Genomic DNA, 12,156 nt, shown 5'->3' with positions numbered 1-12,156 from the left:
TTCTTTATTTTAATATACTAGTTTGATTTATCAAAAAAAAAAAGATTGCTTACTTCGTGAAGTATAAACAACTTACAAAAGAAAAATAAAAATAAAAAGTGATATCATAATATTATATTACCTCATCATCAATTAAAATATTATTTTAAGTTATTATCGCTAATAATCTCAATTTTTTTACCAGTAATTTTTCTTAAATGCTACTTGAATGAATATACCTAACTACTAAATGCTATCTATAAAGTCAAAGATAATTTTTCATTAATATATAACTCTGATATTAACTAAGTGATAATTAATATGCTTAGAGTTCTATTCAATTAATAACTCTATTTTCATAAATGAAATTAGCACTATTTTTTTACTTCCTAATTATTCTTAAATGTGTAAATATCATAATATTTTTTTACATCCTAATTATTCTTAAATGTGTAAATATCATAATTTTTATTAAATTATAATTATATTTTTAAATGCATAATTATCACAACTTCTATTATACGTCAGCTTTTTTAAACAACAAAATAAAAAAAGGTAGAGAAGATTAAATACAAATTTTACATGGAAAACTTATCCAAAGACGATATAAACCACAATCAAAAGAAGCTTTGACTTTTCATTAAATAAGTAGATAAACGAGAGTACAATATAGAGAAAATAAACCTAAATCTATTAAATGTACAAACCCAAACTGTGAAAACAAAACCATAACTCTCATAGAGTTCTCTCAAAAGTGGTAGAAAATTGTCATCTCCATATTTATTACGAAAACTCTCACCAAAACTCATCTGCGATTAGATCTTGTCGTATCCAAAAGAAAAGTCTTGTAGCACTACATCTTTAATGGCCTCTTAATTGGTCTCTCAAAATAGGGATACAACACCTCCTTTAAATAGGTTAAGATTAGAGGTCTAATTATACTAAAATATCCCTGAAGTAATCAAAGTTTAAGTGGAAGAAGATAGCAGAGTTTAATTGGGAGAAAAAACTCGATTTATGTGAGGAACACATCGCCACGTTGCAACGTCCTCATTCGTGTTGTCACGAGTCATTCATAGTCGTAATATAAAAAAATTTCTCGTCACCATCTGATCGGCCGAAAGTACGAGACCCACCCCTTATAAAAATGGATGCATAAGCTAGCTATTATAGCGTAAGTTAATACAAGTTTTGAGTAATAGTATTCTAGCTTAAAGATTTTTATTTTTATTTTTGAAGGTTTGAAGAGATTACTTCCTTGTGTTGGAGATCTGTTTACTTATCAGTATCCATTGGAATTCTGCCATCTTCAATTCTTAAGCATTTGCAGGCACTAAATTATTATTATTTTATTCGGACGCACCATTTTTTTTTTAATTTGCACACAGTAGGTATTATAACTCATTTTTTAAACTTAAAAAAGAGAAGATAAAATCTCCATTTTCCTGAAATAAACCACAATTTCTAAAATAAAACTCAGATATGTATTTTGAAAGTTTTGTCATATTATACAATATATAATAATGCATAGATCCAAGCATATGTTATGGGGTTTAAGCAGAGCTAAATAAAAAATCAAAACCTATGAGAATAAAAATATAAATTAGCATGGAAGAACCCACTTATCACCCACATAGTGAGTGGGTAAAATTTAGGTAACAGCTTTATATTGTATATAGAAGTGAGACATATGGTTCATTAATTTTAACCATTAATTTCTTTTATTTAAGTATAAAAGGTACACCCTTATGTCATACAGAGTTAAGGGTTAGACATGGTTCATATGTTTTCAAGTGAAAATACTCCTCCTTGGACGGAATAAGACAGTTCTGTCATTGAGTGGTTGAGTTGGCCTTGAATTGTTCCTGTTTTGCTGTAAAATAGTGGGGGGGGGGGAAGAAGGGAGGAAATCAATAAATCACATTCAATTTTCAATTCAAGGAAAGCATTTCAATTTTCAGTAAAATTATATATTATTGGACTCCTTGATTATCAAAACTTGACCCACCCCTAATTAGATTAAAATGTTGGGGAGACCATCCTTCATGCTATCTATACTAGCTTAATTCTTACTCAAACTCATGTTGATTTAATTATTGATCTTGTTCCTAAACACAAAAAATTCATATATAAAATGAAAATTCTGAATTGAACGTGAGTTGCATTGAGTTTGAAAATACTTACAGGAGGAAGTACAGCCCTTAACGCTTCAACTTGAGACCGAGTCACCGTCATGGGCTTTAAAATTGAGAAGATTACAATGCAAACAAATTAGTAATAACACTAATAAGATATTGATCGTCATGCAAATTTTAAAATATACGTTTCAGCTACTCTTCATTTAAAGTTCTTTAGAAGCCCAAATTATCCGGGCCCGATTATATCAAAACCCAACCAAACCTCTAAACTCACTAAAACCCTTAACCCATGACCCATTTACATCTATCCAAACCCATTATAAAACCCAAATATTAAACCCAATTCAAAAGCCAATTAAGCCCTCCAAAAAAAAAAACCTAACCCCCCAAAAAAGAAAAAACCTAACCCCCCAAAAAAGAAAAACCTAACCCGCAAAAAAATCAAAAAACTTTAGCCACCTAGCCACTTTCCCACTTACCCCATTTTTCCTCCCATTTTTGATATCCATTGTCTACCATCACCACCTACAAAATAGAAAAAGAAATAATAAAAAATCATGTAAAAGATGGCTATAAAAGCCATTCAAAAATCATGTAAGGGAGGAGGGAATTTTGATCAATACAAAGAATTTATCTTCAAAAAATACCTAAAGGTGATTTTATCTTCTTTATTTTACTCTTTTTTATTTTTATTTTTTATTTTTTTTCCTTTTTTTGAATCTATTAATCTATATATATACATCATAATAAAAGATATAATAAAAATATATATACAAAACAAATATTAAAAAAAAATTACCTTTTCCGGCCACCACGTGCGGTGGCCGGCGCCGGTGACGGACGGCGGCCGACGGTCGGCCGGTGACCGGCCCCTGGCCGGATTTACCTTCCCCCCTCCCTTCTCTCTTCCCTCTCTCTTCTTTTTCATTTATCTTTCGTATTTACCTTGGATTTCATATTATTTTGCTATTTAATTTAGCTTTAAATATTAATCATGTTATATATGTAATATTGTTATCACTATTATTTTTATATATTGTTATTATTATATTATTTTTAGCTATATATATATTTTCTTTATGTTCCGTTTCTTACTATTATATGCATATATATCTATTATTATATTTATTATTAATATTGTTAGCACTAGTACTTTTACTTAATGTGTATGTAGATATACATGTACATATTAATAGTTTTTTTATCATATGTATATATTGTATATATTATATTTATATTATATATATTCTTAATGTTATTAGTTGTCTACTTCTTGTATATTTCTATGTATATACTTTATATTGTCTCATGTACATACTCCGAAATACTATTATACATATACGTATTTTTAATACCATATTGAGTATATATTATTGTATTTATTTTTATTCCGATTATACTTATTATTAATGTTAGTACATATATTTCACCATAAGTGTATATATACCTTTTTGTGTATATAATATTATTTTCGTATATTTAATTATTATTCTAAAAAAGGGTTATAATATGTACATATTTATGAAGTATTATTAATAGTATTATTTTTAAACATCATTGTTATTTCTAATATATATATTATGTACATTTTTTATTTCTATTTTGTTTTTTTATTTGTCAATATTAATTATTATTATTCTAATATTTTGATATTTTAATATTTTATATTATTCACATCACTATTCGCATTTTTTACAATAATATTCTTACATTTTTACTATCATTTTAGAAACTTTTTACATTTTAATTTTAAGAATAAGGCAATGTACCGATTTTAACATTAAGTCATCGATTTCATCGCTATGTTGGGTGAAATTCGTCGGCTTGTGTTAAAAAACGGGACACCCTTTCTAAAAAAATCGAAAACTAAAAATTCTCATTTTTCAATCGGATCACGATTAAATATTATATTGAACTCGTATTTTGAAAATCAAGTCAACACATGTTTATGAGATACCAATTTTGGACGTCGCGAGGGTGCTAATACCTTCCTCGCGCGTAACTGACTCCCGAACCCCAATTTTCTCTGGACTTTCACGTAGACCTAAATTCGGCCTTCTTTTTGTTTTAAAATAATTTTATTAGGTATCCGATCACACCTATAAAAAAGGATCGGTGGCGACTCCCTTTTTCAAATAAAATCGAGATTCAGTTTTCAAATTTTCAATAATTACTTCGACTAGCGCCCGTGCCCAATTTTTAGGTCGCTACAACTGGCGACTCCGCTGGGGACCTCCATTTTTGAGAGTCGAGTTGAATTAAACGCGTGTTGTCAAAATTTTTAAATTTCCGTGTTCAAATTAATATTTAATCATGATCCTTAAGTTTTGTTTTCGAAAAAATCATACATACGTATCTCCTAATTTGTTTTATCTTTCATTTTAGTTTTGTAGTTTTAAAATAAATGGAAGGATTGCAAGTTTCTCCCACACACCGTGCACTTGCATTTTGCATAACATAAGCTCTCTACCCGGGCTCTGTCCGTTTAAGTGAAAGTAAACGCTATCCCTTCGTGAGTTAACTCGTCCCTCCGCACAGGCTAGTGAATACTTTCGGGTTACATATGACTTATGCTTTCGTGAGTTAACTTGTCCCTCCGCATAGGCATAAGTAAATGTAATGCCTCGAATTGAACTCGTGAGCCTGTGATGGGTTATGACCAAGGCTTCGTGCTAATCTTAGCAGATGATAGTACGAGCAATTCGAGTACCTGTCTAGAACCAAAACCGCATATAGTGAACCATACGAGCCACCCAACTAGAGCCATGCCGAACCTCCGCTCATTTAGTAGTCACCGAAATAAGTACAAGGGAAAAACACATCTTACCTTCTATTTCTTTTACATTTGTGCTTTCTAAGCAAGGGAATCGAGTCCACTGGACCAAGTAGCTTAATTTGTTAGATTTTCCACAGTTTTTCTCTGTTTATATGTGTTGCGCTAACCAAGGTCGTTTGTCTGTATTTTTATTTTTCATCATGCATCGAAGGCATCTTGTTAGGAAGGTGTTGATTAGAGATTGGTTGCCAAAAACGGGTTTCTAATGGAGGAGTCAATTATATGAGTGACCGAAACGTTGTGTAATACTCCTTTGATTAAGGAAATGCCTAAATAGGGGCTATCTTGAAATTAACACCAAATTTTAGCATATTCATTCATGACTGACATTCATTTGACATTCATGCATTCATTCATACATTGCATATCCCATACTCGGTCGTTGAAGATAAAATATATAATTCGCAGTTGTAATACTACAAGACTGGAACCACGTCATCCGTATAAAACGCGCCGACAAGCTAGAGTAATGGAGGCTGAATTCAATGAGAGAATTGAAAGGATGGAAAGGGCTCAAAAGGAATTACAAGAGCAGCTGGCCAAATCGCAACAAGAAACGAGAGACCTAATGGTGAGATCTCGAGAGGAATCACTTGAGCAAAGAGATCAGATGGCCAAAATGATGGAGATGATGACAACTTTGGTCAAAGGAAAAGGACCCGTGCAGAACCCCGATGTTATGGAACCTCAGTCAAGAATTCACCACGATCAGGATCCACTTTATCCCCCGGGATTCACTCCACCACCCGCATATACAACACAAAGAGGGTATACTCAAGGGGAACCCACAGTCTTGGAACAACGACCTATGCCACCTGCTCCACCCACTAATCTGGGGCAAGGAATATTCGTATCGAACCCAGGGGCAAGCCCTACTAATCCACTAGTTCCAGATCTGGACGACCCAACAGAGGTAGCCAAGTTGAAATTGGATAATCATGATGCAAAATATAGAAGTCTAGAGGAAAGACTCAAAGCAATAGAAGGCATTGAAGTCTTCTCCGCACTAGGTGCCAAAGAACTCAGTTTGGTACCTGATCTAATCTTGCATCCGAAATTCAAGGCGCCTGATTTTGAGAAGTATGATGAGACAAGGTGCCCAAAAGCACATCTCATTATGTTCTGTCGAAAAATGACTGATTATGTGAACGAGGATAAACTACTCATACATTGCTTTCAAGATAGTCTAACAGGGTCAGCTCTTCGGTGGTACAATCAACTTAGTAGAGAAAAGATTCGATCTTGGAAGGGCTTGGCGTCAGCATTTTGCGAGCAGTACAAGCATGTATCGGGTATGGTGCCAGACCGTATGACCTTACAAATGATGGAGAAAAAGCTATCAGAGACTTTTAGACAGTATGCGCAGAGATGGAGAGACGTCTCAGCTCAAGTGGAACCCCCACTAACAAAAACAGAGATAACCGTTTTCTTTATCAATACTTTAAAGGCACCGTTTTATGACAAATTAGTAGGAAGTGCCACGAAGGATTTCGTGGATATTGTAATATCCGGTGAACTCATAGAGAATACCGTCAAGAGCGGTAGAATGGAAGGATCAGAAGGCTCAAGAAAAGCAGCACCCGTAAAGAAGAAAGAGCCAGAAGCCCACATGGTGGGAACTGAGAGTCGTTACATTCCCAATTCGTATCCTAACCAACCCCGACCTCGAAATTACCCACCTCCGAATTTCTATTATCCTCCTCAAACCCCTTACTACCAAGCACCACATCCGTCCTGCCCCGTACACGCTATGAACAACCAAAGACCCGTCACCACTTTCCCACAAAACACGGTACCCACCCAAAGCCAACCCAGAAACGAACCAAGACCATCAAGGCCTAATCCCGAGAGACCGCAATTTACCCCCATCCCTGTGTCGTATGGGGAATTGTACCCAAAACTTTTAGAAAAACAACTAATTTCTCCCCATTACATGGCACCCCTTAAACCTCCATACCCAAAGTGGTACGATCCAAACGCTAGTTGTGCATACCACGCAGGGAACCAATGGCACTCTATTGAGAACTGTCTCGCTTTCAAAAGGAGAGTTCAAGGACTCATTGACGCGGGTATCCTACGATTCGATAGTGCTAGTAACGCCACGGGGAAACCGTTCCCTAACCATACCGAAGGGAATGTGAGCACAGTGGGGAAAGAGGATGAATGGAAGGTCAGAAGATGTGTGGCAGAAATAAGGACGCCTCTGCAGAAAATCTGGGAGGTATTAGTTAAAAAAGGATTACTCTGTCACTCTGATAGAGTTTTTGGAGAAGAAGGTCAAAGTTTTTGCAATTTTTATGGGATTGTTGGGCACGACATTCAGTCGTACGAGGACTTTAAAAGGTTACTTCAAGACCGGATGAATAATTAGGAGATCAAGGTCCTTAACAAGAGTGAAGATGCCAACGAAAGAGAAGTATGCGTCTCTTATAGCCAATCATCAGGGCCCCCTTATAGTGCTGATCGACCGTTGGTAATTTATTACGACGCGATGAGAGAGCCATTGAAACCACAGATGGTAATTGAAGTACCATCTCCTTTCCCGTATAAGGACAACAAAACAGTACCGTGGAGATATGATGTTAATATCGTTACACCGGAAGTTGAAAAGTCCAAAGCCATAATTGAAGATGTGGGGAGGTAGGTCATTTTACTCGAAGTGGACGATGCTATTCTAAAGAAGTTGAACCGGTAAAGAAAAGTAGCGACTCGAAGCAAAAAGGGAAAGCAGTGATGCACGAGGTCGAAGTCGAGCAAGAAATTCCACCCGTGCAAGAAACTAAAAAGCCTGTGAATGAGGAAGAAGCTCAAGAATTCTTAAAATTTATTAAGCACAGCGAATATAGTGTTGTGGAACAACTGAGCAAGCAGCCAGCACGAATCTCAGTTCTATCTCTACTGTTAAATTCAGAGCCATACCGGAACGCTTTATGAAGGTGTTAAATCAAGCTTATGTGGCCAACAACATATCTGTCGAAAAGCTGATAGTGGGAAAAATCTGAAGCGGAAACTTTATCTCTTTAGTGATGATGAGATACCTAAATAGAGTGTGAAAGCGCATACAACCCGCAAGGTAATAATACGAACATCATAATGGTCAGCATAAATTACCATGGCACACTTCCAGAATACCGAAATTGTCTACTTAAAGCCTGTCGTCCACGTAAGGCCTTCGACGGACGAGCGTAATCATGGGAAAGGTCAAAATCCCTTTGGAAGTGGGCCCCTACATATATGAGGTCGAATTCCAAGTCATGGACATTACACCCTCTATAACTGCCTTTTGGGAAGACCTTGGATTCATTCTGCTGAAGCAGTCCCATCATCCCTCTATCAAAAAGTGAAATTCATCATGGATGGCTGTTTGGTCACAGTCAGGGCGAAGAAGACATCATCGCATCTATCTCTGCTGATGCGCCCATACCTGGAAGTAAGCAAGGATGCAGTGGAATGTTCCTTTCGATCCCTGAATTCATCAATGCCACTTTCGTCGCTGAGGGAAATAGAATTCCGATGCCAAAACTGCGGAAATACCAGAATGGGTGTCAAGTTGACCATAGGAGGGGAGCTCGTGCGAGAAGAGGTTTAGGGAGACATCTGCAAGGAATAGTGAGGGCTTTAAAGCCAGTGCACCACAAGGCCCGATACGGTTTGGGGTTCCAGCCTGACATGCGCCAAAGAAGAAGACAGTGGAAGAAGGATCAAGAGAGAAGAATTGCAAGAACTTTGGGCCGAGAACCAGAATGAGAACCAATAGAGTACCCTCCTTTGTCAAAAACATTTACATCTGCGGGAATGATGTACCTGGACAAGAGGATCCACGAAACATGTTGGGATTAATTGAAAAGGATTTTCAGAATGCTAGTAAAATGTCATTGACAAAGAAGCTGGTGCAAGTAAAGATGTCTCGAGGATACGCCCTTTCCCTTCTGGTTTCATGTTGAACAATTGGATTGCTGAGGATCTTCTTGTATAAGCCTTCAGAGTAATGCCAAACATCACCTTCATTGTGTCCTTAGATATAATAGAGTTCTTTTGTAAGAGTTTGCATTCGCTCTTTTCATTTAAATGAATTTCAATGAAGATGTATTTTGTCATGATTTTCGCATTATCACTATTTCATAATCATTTTCTCATTTCATAGCCTATCCTTACATTTGCCTCATTGCCATGACATACATTTTGTTTGTTGTTTCCAATACTTGGATGTCCCCCGATAGCTTCCTTTTCCATTCAACTTTCAGGTGCTCAGATATTGACGACATGAATAAGCCCGTTACGAATCTTGAAATTGATGTTGAGAAGGCTGTTTGCTTAGGAGAATTTGAAGCTGAAGAAATGCTGAAGATTATGTCTCGTCTCCTGAATTGTAAGAATGGTGGAACAAGAGGATAACAGGTTCTGCCTCATGAAGAATCTGTAGAAACAATAAATTTGAGCACTGAAGAAAGGAACAAGAAGTGAAGATTGGGACTTCTATTTCAGAAAGTACCAGACGTAGTTTGATCACTTTACTCCGCGAATCAAAGATGTTTTCGCGTGGTCTACCAGGACATGCCAGGGCTAGATGAAGATTAGTGGTCCATAAGCTCCCATTAAAGACAGAATGCAAGCCATCCAGCAAAAATTAAGATGGATGAGGCCCGAATGCTGTTGAAATAAAAGAGGAAGTCAGAAGCAATTTGACGCTGGTTCCTACAAGCCTCCAAATATCCAGAATGGGTGGCTAACATAGTCCCTGGTACCAAGGAAAGATGGAAAAGTACGAATGTGCGTGGATTATCGTGACCTGAATCGAGCAAGCCCAAAAGATATTTTCCCTTGGCCACATATTGACACGTTGGTGGACAACACAGCAAAACATTCATTGTTTTCTTTCATGGATGGATTCTCGGGGTATAATCAGATCAAGATGGCTTCTGAGGATATAGAGAAAACTACCTTCATATAATGTGGGGAACGTTCTACTACAAGGTGATGCCATTCGGGTTAAGAATGCTGGGGCAAATATCAGAGGGCTATGGTGACGTTATTCCATGAATGATGCATAAAAAAATAGAGGTCTACGTCGACGATATGATTGCTAAATCTCGAGGGAAGAAGAGCATGTAATGAACCTCAAGAGTTGTTCGAAAGGCTGAGAAGTTCAGCTAAGCTTATCAGCCAAATGTACATTCGGGGCTACATCGGAAAGTTGCTGGCTTCATTGTAGTGAAAGAGGTATCGAAGTTGATCCAGATAAAATAAAGCCATCCATAATTACCACCTCCGCGCACGCAAAGGAAGTTAGAGGATTTTTAGGGAGATTAAATTACATCGGCCCGATTTATCGCTCAACTTACCAACCAATGCGACCCAATCTTTCGGCTTCTTCGAAAACATAACCCGGGAGATGGAACGAGGAATGCCAAGTGACCTTTGATAAGATAAACAATATTTGTCCAGTCCTCCAAGTGCTAGTACCGCCAACTCCGGGAAGACCATTAATTTTGTATCTGACAGTGTTCGAAAGTTCAATGGGTTGCGTATGGGACAACATGACGAGTCAGGAAAGAAAAAAAGGCGATCTACTACCTCAGCAAAAAGTTCACTGAATTGACGAAAAATATTCGTTTTGAGAAATATTGTTGCGCTTGGTTTGGGTGTCGGGACTCGACAATATATGTTGTATCACCCGACATGGCTAATTTCAAAGCTGGACCCAATAAAATACATGATGGAATCAGCCGGGCACTCAGGAAGGAATGGCACCGATGGCAGCTCCTCCTTTCGGGAATATGACATTGCCTATGTAAGTCAAAGTCAATAAAAGGACGAGCGCAAATAGCTGACTTCTTTAGCCAACTCGAACGACAGAGAATATGAGCCTTTAAGATTCAATTTTCCAGACGGACTTAATGTGCATCACAGAAATAGAATCCGGAGTCATCAAAGAGAGTCATGGAAGATGTGCTTTGTGGTGCGTCAAATGCAGTTTAGGGATGGGGAATTGAGCAATCCTGGTATCACCAGATGAGAATCATTATCCGTTCACTGCAAGACTGAACTTCTTCTGTACCAATATATCGCAGAATATGGGGCCTGTATCATGGGCTTCGTGCAGCTATCGAACCAAACATCGAGATCTTGGAGGTGTTCGGGGATAGCCCTAGTGAATTTACCAATCCGTGGAGAATGGAGGTGAGACTCAAATTATAAGTACGGCGATTTAGTGGCTGGATTGATCAAGGAATTCAAAGAAATAACTTTCATTACTTCCACCAGAAAAACCAATGGCTGATGCCCTAGCCTTTGGCTTCAATGCTTCAAACAAGTAGAGAAGCAGAATAATGCGCCCTCAAACATGAGCATAAACGACCTTTTGGTCCCTGCACACTTGTTAGTCGCATGTGAGAAGAAGTAGACGGAACGGCCTTGGTTCCATGATATCTTAGATATACAAGAATCAAACGATATCCCGAACAGTGATTTTGAGAACTGAGTAAAAGAACAATTAGAAAAATGGCAGGCGGGATTTGTTCTTGATGGGATATCCCTGTATAAAAGAGGAAAGGATCAGATGCTTTTGAGATGTGTGAGGATGGATTGCATGAAACCAGAAAAACTACTTGAAGAGGTCCATGAGGGAATTTGCGGTTAACGCATGCCAATGGTTTCAAATATGGCCAGAAAGATCTGAGACTCGGTTATGTGTTGGTGACATGGGAAAGTGACTGCATCAATTTTTGCCAGAAAATGCCCATTAAATGTCAAATCTACGGCGATAAATTCATGTAGCCCCTTCACCCTTCATGTCATGTTTTCCGTGGTCCTTTTCTATGTGGGCATGGATGTCATAGGGCAATTTCTCCAAAAGCTTCAAATGGACATCGATTTTTTTAGTGGTTATCGGATTACGTTCACAAAATGGATTGGAGCCGCTTCATTTGCCATTTGGTGGCGAAGACTGCAGTGATGCAGTTTTTGGAAAAACGGAAATTATTTTGCCGATATGGTTTGCCTGAAAGAATCATTCAGATAATGCACGATCTGCTAACAATAGATGATGAAAGAAGGTGTTGGCGAGAAGTTCCATTAGATCATAATTCCTCGCCCTTATCGCCCCAAGAGATGACGGGGGCTGTTGAAGCAGCTAACAAGAACATTAAGGGTCATTGGGGAAAATGACTGAGATAATAAGATTGCAACGAGAACTTACCATTT

General features: G+C 37.4%; 1 long non-coding RNA gene across 1 annotated transcript; it reads right to left on the bottom strand.

Annotated features, from left to right (window-relative positions):
• Positions 1–1,673: 1,673 nt before the first annotated feature.
• Positions 1,674–2,235, bottom strand: LOC121206165 (uncharacterized). The gene is made up of 2 exons (XR_005901157.1): positions 2,164–2,235; positions 1,674–1,852 (listed from the first exon to the last, which is right to left on the bottom strand). It is a non-coding gene; the product is annotated as an uncharacterized lncRNA (long non-coding RNA).
• Between the last annotated feature and the right edge of the window lie 9,921 nt (positions 2,236–12,156).

Source organism: Gossypium hirsutum, chromosome A09 (genome assembly GCF_007990345.1).
Source record: "Gossypium hirsutum isolate 1008001.06 chromosome A09, Gossypium_hirsutum_v2.1, whole genome shotgun sequence".
NCBI classification, from domain to species: Eukaryota; Viridiplantae; Streptophyta; class Magnoliopsida; order Malvales; family Malvaceae; genus Gossypium; species Gossypium hirsutum.
Note: the sequence above shows the minus strand (reverse complement) of the source record. Positions and strands in the feature narration are given on the sequence as shown.